The 11238-nt window shown below is 41.0% G+C and overlaps 1 pseudogene across 1 annotated transcript; it reads right to left on the bottom strand.

Moving 5' to 3' along the window:
• Positions 1-8764: 8764 nt before the first annotated feature.
• Positions 8765-10906, bottom strand: LOC311590007 (post-GPI attachment to proteins factor 2-like; annotated as a pseudogene). Its single transcript has one exon. The product of its transcript is annotated as a post-GPI attachment to proteins factor 2-like (transcript).
• Between the last annotated feature and the right edge of the window lie 332 nt (positions 10907-11238).

Consider the following 11238-nt stretch of genomic DNA (forward strand, 5'->3'; position numbering starts at 1 on the left):
TATATATACTAGCCTATATCATTTATATATGCTACATTGTTTTTTTAAAGTATAAATTGGTGTCAAAATGATTTGAAACAGTAACTTCCCTTCTACCATGATAAAGCTACTGGGTATGGCCTCATCCTATAGCATTCAGGAGATGTCTAAGCCCAAATTGACTATTTGGCCTTCACTTGACAACCCTACCTAAATGAAAGATTGCAAGGATAGAGGACAAAGGAAAAGAAAATGACAAATGTGGTACAAAACAATGTTATTTGACACAACTAGATGAAGTTCACAACTAACTAGCAATCTGTGTGTGTGTGTGTCTCTCTCTCTCTCTCTCTTCTATCTACCCTCATATATACACACACACATACACACACACATAGACACATACAAACACACATGGACACACACAAGAGAGAGAGATAAAAGAGAGATGGGGGTGAGAGAGAAACAGACTGACATACAGAGACAGAGACACAGAGACAGAGCATAGCCTGAATAGGAGTGTGTTCCTTATTAGACATTTATGAAGAAAAGCATCATAGTCACAGAGCAAGCACAATTCAGGAGGAAGAAAGCTCACTTCACTTTACCATTTCTCGGTGAGTGAAATACTCAGTGTGTGAATGATAATAACAAAATGAAAAGCAAACATACCAATAAAAACTTCAAAGACATCCTTCCTAGTTTTACAAGAAGAAGGTTATGTGCCTAATTTGACATTCAATAAAGATATCAGAAAATTAGTATTTTCTGAACTTCAACTCAGAAAACTTCAGACATGAAATATGTCAGAAGATACACTACCAAGGAGTTTCTAATTGAGACCTTTCATTTTGATAAAAAAAATAGCCTCTTGCTTGCAGAAATAAATATTCACAAACATTGGCATGCTTAATATTCAGTGGGCTTATTTTTAACTAGTAAGCACTTTGGAGAGTTCTTCCTGGCACAAAGCCACCTTCTCTAGAATACCAAGCATTTACACATACCCACAAAGGAATTTGCTTCCCAAATGTGTACTATGAACTTTCTAGCACTCATCACAGAAAATGCAATGACACATGATGAGCAGGGATAGAGTCTGTCCCAAGGCAAATCCACTCTCCACTGTTGGAAGTTGGTATAAGCTCACCAAGAGAAGAGGTTCAGATAGGTTCAGATATTGAACTTGCCAGATTAATATCTGACAGGTTGTCAGAAAACTATCAGGCCATTCTCACAAAATGCATAAAGGACTTCCATATTCAATGAGAAAAAAGAAAAGATACTGAGAGAATGAAGGGAAAGTAAGTCTGTGTTGGAGACAGATGTTTTGCACCCCTGAAAGCTCATGTCCTAGCATTCACCTTTTTAAGAGGCCAAGTACAGTGTTGTCTTCTAAGATGGAGTTCCCCAGAGATATTGCAGAGATCTACGAATCAGCTGGCACCTTCCAACAGCAGAAAGTCATTGTCCCACAGTTATCTCGATAATTGTGTAGGAACTCGGTAAAGAGTGTCACTGAGCTATTACTGTGTGGCCAAGTCCATCTGGAAGCTAAAGGCAATGAAATTCAGTTGTAGTGGCTGCCAGCTTGTTCTGCTTGGGACCAAGACTCTAACTTCGTGGAATAAGTCTCTCACAAGAAGACTCATCATACTTAGAGCCCTCAGGACAGTAATAAGTCAACATAACCTGCCAAATGAAGATCCAGAGAAAAGACATCTACAAAGACCCTTTTTACCATTGTAAAGTAACCGTGTGTGTGTGTGTGTGTGTGTGTGTTTGTTTGTTTATTTGTTTGTTGAGGCCAGAGATCAATGTTGGGTGTCTCATCAATAACCTCCCTCCTTATTTTCTGAGACAGTATCTCTCACTAACTCTAGAACCCATCAACTCAGCAGCTAGACTGCCTGGTCACTGCCCCAAGGATTCTCCCTCTCTTTGCCTCCATAACATTGGGATTACAAACTTGTGCAGCTATGCTTGGATTTTTAAATGGGTGTTAGGGATCCGAACTCAGGTTCTCATGCTTTCACAGCAAGCACTTTATAAATGGAACCATCTTCCCAACCTCAGGACTCAATTTGTGATACTTGAAGAATGAAAAACAAAGCCTACTCAAGTCTTGGGCAAAATGGGTGTGTGGGCTTCTTCGGTCCCAGGTAAATTTTCATCACTTGGGCCAGAAAAGCTCATACATCAGCCTTAAGTCCTGGTTACAAACTCCCTGTAGCTACCATAGGATTCCAGTTTACTCACACCAATTTGTAGAAGAGGTTGCACTTGTCTATCTTTCTGATAATGCTTACAAATTTCAGAAAACTAGCCAGAGAAAGTTGGGGGCTTTGTAATCAGATAAGCTCTGAGGAAGATACAAGGAAAACTTCTAAGGCAAAGCTTCATTAGCTCTCTTGCTTTTAGACCTATGCCCTCATCAGATAGGACCACATTTTAACTCTTACCTGTACAAGATGCCAATGACATACATGAATTTCTGTTAACAAAATATCCTACAAACAACTGATGGACAGAGAAGCAGTAACAAAGAGATCTTCTTAACCCACGTAAGCACACTGTCTAGGCACCATGCTTTCATCTGAGCAACAGTCCCTTAGAGTGGATGTCATGTGAGGTCCATGAACTTCTCTTCAGTCATCTCAGTGTTAGAAAATGAGGAAACTTTGCTCTCTACATCACTTACTCTTGACATAACTCACGTGTCAGAGCCACGACACCATCCAACACTCATAAACAAGTACCTTTGGAGACACCAATGAACAAACACAACTCTTTAGAAGGACAGCAGATGTATTTGCACCACAGAAGATGTTTCAGTGGCTGTTATAACTGATCTCAGAAAGCCTGACCAACCTCAAGGAGAGAAGGCTTATTTGGGGTTTACATTTTAAGAGTACATACATACAAGAAACATTATTCAGATTGAGCAGATTATATTTTGTTGTGTCTGTGTTGTAACTATATTTTTAAAGAGGTCATGGAATTGAAAGTGAGGATAGGGCATATATAATAAGCTTTGGAGGTTTGAGGTAGGAAAGGAAAAGGAGAAATTATCAATTATACTATAATCTCTAAACTAAATGGTAAAAGATACAATCCATGATGGCAGGAAAGACATCATGAGCAAGAGTGTAAGTTGACCAATAATATACACACACCACAGTCAGGAAGCAGAACACAAGGGAAATGTGGCTAATCTCAAGGCCCAGCCCCAGTGGGTCACTTCCTCCACTTCCTAAAGGTTCTCCAGCCTCCCAAAACAGTACTTCCCACTGACACTGTTCATACTCTGACCCACTGAGGTGTGAAGAACTTGTGACATATACTCCTACCACCATGGGCCAAGTACTTCCAGCATGCCTCCCACTGCATACTGCACCAAAGTCCTCTGAAACCATGAGCCAAAGCACATACTTCTTTTTTCAGGGGATTTATGTCAGAAACTGTGATTACAGCACTGTAAAGTAACACAGAGCGTGAACTCCTTCCTCCAGCCTTAGCTTCCTATCTTGTTGCTGTCCCACACTTGCTTCTGTGCCTTAATTCCTTCACAAATTATACTCTAACATTGAATTTTTGCCCACATCATTTTCCTTTTCTTGGCATATGCCTCTTTGGGAGACTGCCCTTGTTCAATAAGCCAGACTAAGAATAAAGAGTCCTAAGTTTAAGTTCCTGTTCACTCACTAGCTAGATATAATACACTGCCAATGCACTCTCTCTCTCTCTCTCTCTCTCTCTCTCTCTCTCTCTCTCTCTCTCTCTCTCTCTCTGTTTAAGTAATGTTTAAGGTTGTGGGAAGTGAAGTAAATGGCTTAGTCTAAGCATACAATCACTCATGAGTCCTACTAATTGATATTAGTAGATCATAATCTCAGTTTATAGAGTTAGAACATTTTTACTACTTATCTACTAGAAAGATTCAGGAGCTATCTGGATGGCACTGCTCCAGCACATGGGAGATTATCCCAGCAATAACTATACCAAATGGGAGTCTGCCCCTTTTGGGGATTATGAACTTCAGTGCTTTTCTTATAACAATAATGTTAGCAGGGAGTGAAATAGTGGTTTTAAATAACATCTCAAAAAAGGACTTTCTAAAGAAATTCTCTAACAAATCAAGTTGTTAAATATACAAATATAGTTAAGTTCCTTTTAGTCATTACTGTAGTTTTAATGAGAAAGCCCCACCTCTGGGCTCATATGTTTGAATACTTGTTCTCCAGTTGGTAGAAATATTTGAGAAGAATTAAGAGATGCGGCCTTGTTGGAGGGTGTGTGGTATTGGCATTCAGCTTTTAGGTTGCAAAACCCCACACAATTCCTGGTAATCTCTCTGGCATGTGGTTGTTGTCTGAGTAAGTAAGCTCTGAGCTACTGCTTCAGTGTCACACAGGCCTGGATGCTGCCATGCTTCCTACCATAATGGTCAAAGACTCACCCTCTGGAACTGTAAGCCAGCCCCCATAAATGTTTCTGTATGTGGCCCTGGTCACAGTGTCTCTCCACAACAATAGAAAAGCAACTAAGACAGTCATTTCAATTACATAAAACTACATATATTGTTGAAAAGAAAACATCAAATAAAGCTCTGTATCACCCTGATATTCATGTGGAACAGTTTCAGTTGTTTGATAGGAATCTCATTAGGGGACAGGTTTCACTATGTATCCCAGGTTAGCCTCTAACTCAGAATGCTCTTGTCTCACCATCCTGTGTACATGTGCCACTGTGCAAGGAGAATGTGATTGTTTTAATATGTGTTCCATTCATTAATGTTCCACATCTGTTCTAAAGATCACACCATGAAAAGAATGATAGCTGAAGGAATAATTTTCTTGGAATAATCAAGCACATTGGAAAGTCAGGTTTAATGCCTGCAGCTGGGCTACAAAGGCATTACTGACAGAAAAGCTATAAGTACACAAATGTCAGCAGGAGAGCTCTTGGAAGAGACAGCTTCTTCCTCTCACAGCTGAGCTCTCAGTAAATGGAATGTTGTGCTCTAAACTGAATTACTTCAAGTCTATTTGTGAAACTCAGTTGGAGACATGTTTCTTACATAAACAACGGTTGGAGATGAATCTGCAAAAATTGGCATGAAGATTTGTGGTTTTAGTTTTGAAACACCTTTAGGTCCAGAACTGGACTCTAAGGAAAGCAGTTTACTTTAGACCTGCAAATTCTTGGACATTTTACTGAATACATAATAGTTCTTAATGGTTTATTTACTAATGGTCTCTTTGCAATGCAAATATTATACTCATTTCTCTGAATGATCCCCCAGTGTCCAACTTAGATACAGAGCATTTTGGCTTCTACAGAGTAGAAATGGGCAATGAGGGAAGCAGAATAAGCTGCCAAAAGTTTTCAATGTTAACGACAACAACTAAGGCACAGAAAGGTCTTTTCTCTAGAGACCTAGCTTCAGTCACATTTGATACAGAGGAAGGGCCTTTCTAACTTTTGCACACTTGAGGAAAGGACATCATTCAGGAGTTACTGAACTTTTAAGAATTAGCTTGAGGGCTGTAGAGTTGGCTCAGTGGATAAAGCATTGCTTCACAAAAGTCAAAGACCTGAGTTTGACTCTCAAGGTATTCCCAATACTCCTACAAGGAGACAAGGTGAGACAGCAGAATTCCTTGAAGCACTCATGCCAGTAAGCTTTATATACACAGTGGCAAATAACACAGGGTCCCTTTCTCAAACAAAGTAGGAGATGGCCAATAACTGGAGTTCTCAGAATGCCCAGACTCACACACACACCATATACACAGCACATACACAAGTTAATTAAGTGAAGCATCAACTTGAAAAGGCACATGAAATATAAATCATTTATTTATTCTATTCAAGGCATAAAAAAGTATGGAAATTATACTGGGATTAATTTTTTCCTCAAAATGGGAAGGTCTATGATATAGAACAATTGTTCTTCACTTTCTTGATACATTCCTGAAAAGGAAACTCCAAGGCCACCAGAATGTTTTTTTTTTCAGCATATCCAAGATCCATGACTCTAACCTCCTATTGGTTGATTGGTGTAATTCAACAAGATTAAGGCCTTTTTCCATTGTAGTTCACATATTTACTGACAGGTGAGAAAGAGGGCACTTTGAATTAGTTACATTATCCCAAGAATTGACAAGTAGGATTCATATAAGTTAAACAGATTCTACACAGCACATTGTAGAGAGAAGCTTACAGAATGAGGGAAAATCTTCACAACTATATATTCAACATAGCATCAATATCTAGAATCTACAAAGAATTCCAAAACCTGAATGCAAATCATCAGTCATCAAATTATCAAATCAATAAATGGGTGTTCTTTTGATGTGACAAGAACAAAAAATAAATAAAAAATAAAAAGTAAAAATACTATAAGCAATAGGAACTTATGAAGAAAAGGAGTTATTTCAGCTCACACTTGCAAACCATAGCCAGGATAGAAATTTAAGGATAAGATTGAAGCAGAAACCTGAATTTAAAAAAATACTGCTTACTGGCTTACTCTTACTGCTTACTCTGTCGTTTGCTTAGATACTTTTCTTACATAGTCTATGCCTATCTGTATTACTGTTATTTTTACAAACTGTGTTTGCTTCTGTTTTTCTCTTAACCTGGCTATCCCAGAGATACTTTCACTTTGTAGACCTCTCCAGTGGCTAAATTCCCTCTCTGAATCATCTAATGCCTCCTTCCATGCCTGGTGGGAAATCCCACCCTATTCTCTCCCCTGTTCAGCAATTGGCTATAAGCTGCTTTATTGGCATATCAGGGAACAATTGGGCAGCAGTGTTTACACAATATTGAGACAGGAAATTCTCAGAACAAGGGTTGCAACCAGATAGGGAGGCAGGGTACATAAATCAGCATTTGAATTACACAATAACCATGTCTACACACCTGTCCAGAAATGGTGCTGCCCACTGAGAGAGATCAATCATCTATCAAGACAATTCCCCATAGAAATGCCACTAGGTCAATATAATGGGGGGGCAAGACTTCAGTTGAGGCTTCCCTTTTCTGGGTAACTCTAGTTTATGTCAAGGTAAAAACTAACCAGAGTAACGCACTTATAAACTTCATTTCAATCAAATGAAGAAATACAAATGACCAATGCACTTGAAAAACATTCACTATTCTTAGCCATCAAATAAATAAAACTTAAGACTGCTTTGAGATTCTACATCCCCACAGTCATTATGACTAAAAGCAAGAAAGCATGACTACAAGTAACGGTGAGGATAGGGACGTGAGGGCTTCAGACACTAGTGGATATCTAAACTACTGTAGCTCAGTATGAAAATAAGAATGAAGGTTCTTCAAGGTACAAAAATACAACTTCCAAATGATCTAACTGCATCACTGGAGGATATTTACCTGAAGGAACTTCAATCAGCATACCACAGAAATATAGGCTATATTTATTACTGTACTGTCATGACATGCCGAAAATGGGCTAGCCTAAATGACATTTGATAGATAAATGGGAAAGTAAGCATAAGGTATATACAGAGTATGATTTTATTCAGCTGTAAAAACTGAAAATATAACAATAGGAAAAATGGATGTAAATGGGGCTCACTATGTTAAGTAAAAAAAAAAAAGTCAGACTCAGAAAGACAAACATTACATGCTTTTGCTCAGTTGCAGAATGTAGATTTAAATCTGTCTGTGCCTATGTGGGTAAAAGTGTGGATTGGTGTGCAAGGATGACAGTGAGAGAGAAAAATTCCTAAAGTGACAAAAAAAAGTAAGGAGCAAGGCCAGGAAATGAAATATGTATGTTCTGAAAACAGAAGAGGAAATGGGATCAGCAAGAGGGAAAAAGAGAAAGAAAAGGCTGACGAATAGGATGCAAATAAGAGTAAAGTGTAATGTTAGGTGCATTCAAAAATTGTACAGTGAAACCCATCTATTTGCATTCTAGTAAAAAAATTGACCAAAGATAAATTGAGGCAAAATATAGCATACCATGGGGGCTGGAGATAACACAGTGGTTAAAAGTGCTTGTAGCGCTTAAAGAGGACTAGAGTTCCTTTTCCAATATCCATATTGGGCAATTCATAACTACTGGCAACTCAAGCTCCAAGGTATCTGACATCATGCTCTGGCTTATTTTGGCACTCATATGTACCAGCACACAGACACACACACACACACACACACACACACACACACACACACACACACACACACACACACTAAAATATGTCTTATTTAGAAGATGTAACCTGCCTTTTTTCCTGAGTGACTTGCTAGCAGATCCCTCCATGTTACCCTGACAGCAGTTTGGCCAATTGACATGTACCTTTTTGAACATTCTGATAGATCTCAGACTGTTACTATGTTTGTGTTTCTCTCTCTCTCTCTCTTCTCTCTCTCTCTCTCTCTCTCTCTCTCTCTCTCTCTTCCTTCCTTCTTCCCTCCCTCTTTCTCCCTCCCATCCTCACCTCTCTAATTTTCTACTTAGTGAAACCATAGACAATTATACTGTATAGATAGACTAAATACCAAAACACTTCACAAAATAGTATAGAGCTAAACAGAAAACTGTCATTGAAGGAAGTATTAGCACTCAGATGGATAAAGATTTAAGCCTTATTTTTCAACAAAGGACTTGCACAAATATACAAAAGCATTTGTAAGGTGGACAAAGGAGGATGTTGTTTTATACAACAAGAAAACACAAGATATCTTAAATTAATAAGCAAATTCCATTAGCTCAATCTAATTAGCAGTCTAGTGCTTTTTTTTTTTTTTTGGCAAAAGAAAAAAAATTTTTTATTGCCTTTGAAATGAAATACACAAAAGCTGTGGGATTTGGGACAGTAAAGAAGATGAAAGAAAACCAAGGAGCCCATTCTGGAGTAGGGAAATCTACCTCTGACCCCTGTCTCCTTGTAAAAGGAGGGAAAGGTCGCAGAAGCCTATGGTTTTAGGGCTCTTTGATTTTTAAAAATTTTTTTTTCCTGAGACAAGGTCTCACTGTGTAGCCCTGGCTGGCCTGGAACTCACAAGATATTTGCCTGCCCCTACTGTGCTGGGATTAAAGGTGTGTGTCACCATCCCTGGCATTTTATGTCAGGTCCCAGGGTGGCATAGATCCTAAAGCAGGCTACCCTCCTCAGCCTCCGACAGCCAAGGGTTATAGGCATATGCCAGGATGCCAAAAAGCCAGTGGCTCTAGATGAGAAAGGAGAGACCTCCTCTGCTTGATGCTGCTTCTGGGACAAGTTATCTGTGGCGTACGGAGCACTACCATTGGACGGCCTCAGAGACAAAGCCCTTGGAGAGCATACAGCATACTTCCTCCAGTTATGCCCAGGAACCCGGTGAGGTTGATGGGGGAGCAGGGTACATCTAGAACACCTGGGCAAAATGACAGAACTACTGCCACTCTGGGTGTGCACAGTGGGCCACCAGACATATCAAATGAATAACCTAGAGGGGACTCTTCAGGTAGCAGCCACTGCTCTGGTTCCTAACCTTAGTGAAAGTCTACATGAAGGCCAAAAGCTAGGTGATGGTCACGAACCTCAAGACTTCGCTATTTAGCACCAAGTGGTGGAGCTTTCCTGCCATCTCAGTTTTTAGGACCGCTCAGTTAATGGTGATGCTTCTTGAAGATCCCTGTGAGGGTTGGGGAGAAGTCAGATGTGCTGGGGTTCAGCCTTGTCACATGGCACCCTACTCTTCTCACCCAGCCCCCAGCTTCAGAAGGGCCCAGAGAGGGCAAGGAGCTAGGGAAGCCAGAGTGGCCTCTTGTTTCTGGGCAGTGGGCTGCTTCTTGCCAGCATCAGAGAGGGTTTAGAATCTCTTTTCCTCAGGCTGAGAGGTGATTAGCAGCTCTTTGTTCCCGAAGTCCCACCAGGCTGTCATGTGGAACGCCATGTTGGTTAGGACAACAGTGTATTCCAGGATGGCAAAGATGGTGTACACTCCAGCCTCACAGTACATGTTGTGCCGGAAGTAGACGGCCAGCGCCGAGAAGGAGATGAAGTTGATGATGAAGAGCCACTGTTTCCAGCTGTAGGACTTGCGATCCTCCTGACTTACTGTGTGCCTCTTGGTCAGCCGCCAGAGAATGCAGGTAAGGAGCATATAACCGAGGGATGCCGCGATAAACACAATGAAATCATTTTCGTGGATGGTGAAGTCCTCGGAGGAGGAGACGTAGCAGTGCGAGGTTCTCCACCACGTTGAGACTGAAGTTGAGGTGGCAGAGAAGGTGGTAACCCGGACAGGGTGATGCACAGCTGAGGTAGTGGTCCCAATAGGCGAAGGCCGCCAAGAAGCGGGGTGCCGAGTGCAGACCGATGCAGAAGCGCCACATGTAGCGCTGGGGAACCTCCCCACCAATGGCAGAGCTCACTGACGGCAGGTAATTGGGTACCCCACAGTGTGTAGACGTTGTCTCCTTGAAGTGGAAAAGCAGGGACCACAGGATACAGAATAAGAAGGCGACAAGTGGACAGCAGACTGTGATCCGGGCCACCATAGTGAAGCGGAGCCAGACTAGGGTCCCATCCCGGTTCAGTGGCAGTGGGAACTGGTACATCTTGTCAGACCCCAGGTAGGGACGATGAGGTGGTTCAAGGACAGTGTCAGAAACAAACAGGATAGTGGGTCCATTTCTTGGCAGTGTGCCTGGCCTCCCTTTTTGGTGTGTGACCTTGGACAAGTCACCTAACCATCTTGGGCTCAAAGCCACAGGCTAGTAACCGGCAGGTCTGGGATTCAAAACAAATCTATGAGGTTCCAAGGCTCCTCCAGCCTCCATCCACAGCGCCTGGAGGGATCCTGAGCAGAAGGCCCCAAGTACTGGAGGTTTAGGGGGCCAGATCCCGTAGCCAGGGGCCCGGAACCCGGAGCCCCCGCCCGGCCCGGGGACGAGTCGAAGGGGCGGGTCCCTGTCTAGTGCTTTTGACTTTGACTGAAATTATGAAGGACATAAGCATTCTAAATGATATCTGGGCTTCTAAGTCATCTCAAACATACTACATAGACTTTACCAAGGTATAAATGTATAAATATCATAAACCTTAGCTGAAAAAGCTATCATGGTGGGAAACTAGGATTATACAAAACAGAAACAAATCAAATACAAAATTTTAAATTCCTGTGAATGTTGGGTTTTGAAGAGAAAAATTAGTTTAACTAAATGAAGAAAAATGAAAGTCCTTCTTCTCAACAGAATATTATAAATTATAATACATTTCCATGTTATGG

This window comes from Acomys minous (assembly GCF_964271855.1).
Source record: "Acomys minous genome assembly, chromosome: 19".
In the NCBI taxonomy this organism is placed as follows: domain Eukaryota; kingdom Metazoa; phylum Chordata; class Mammalia; order Rodentia; family Muridae; genus Acomys; species Acomys minous.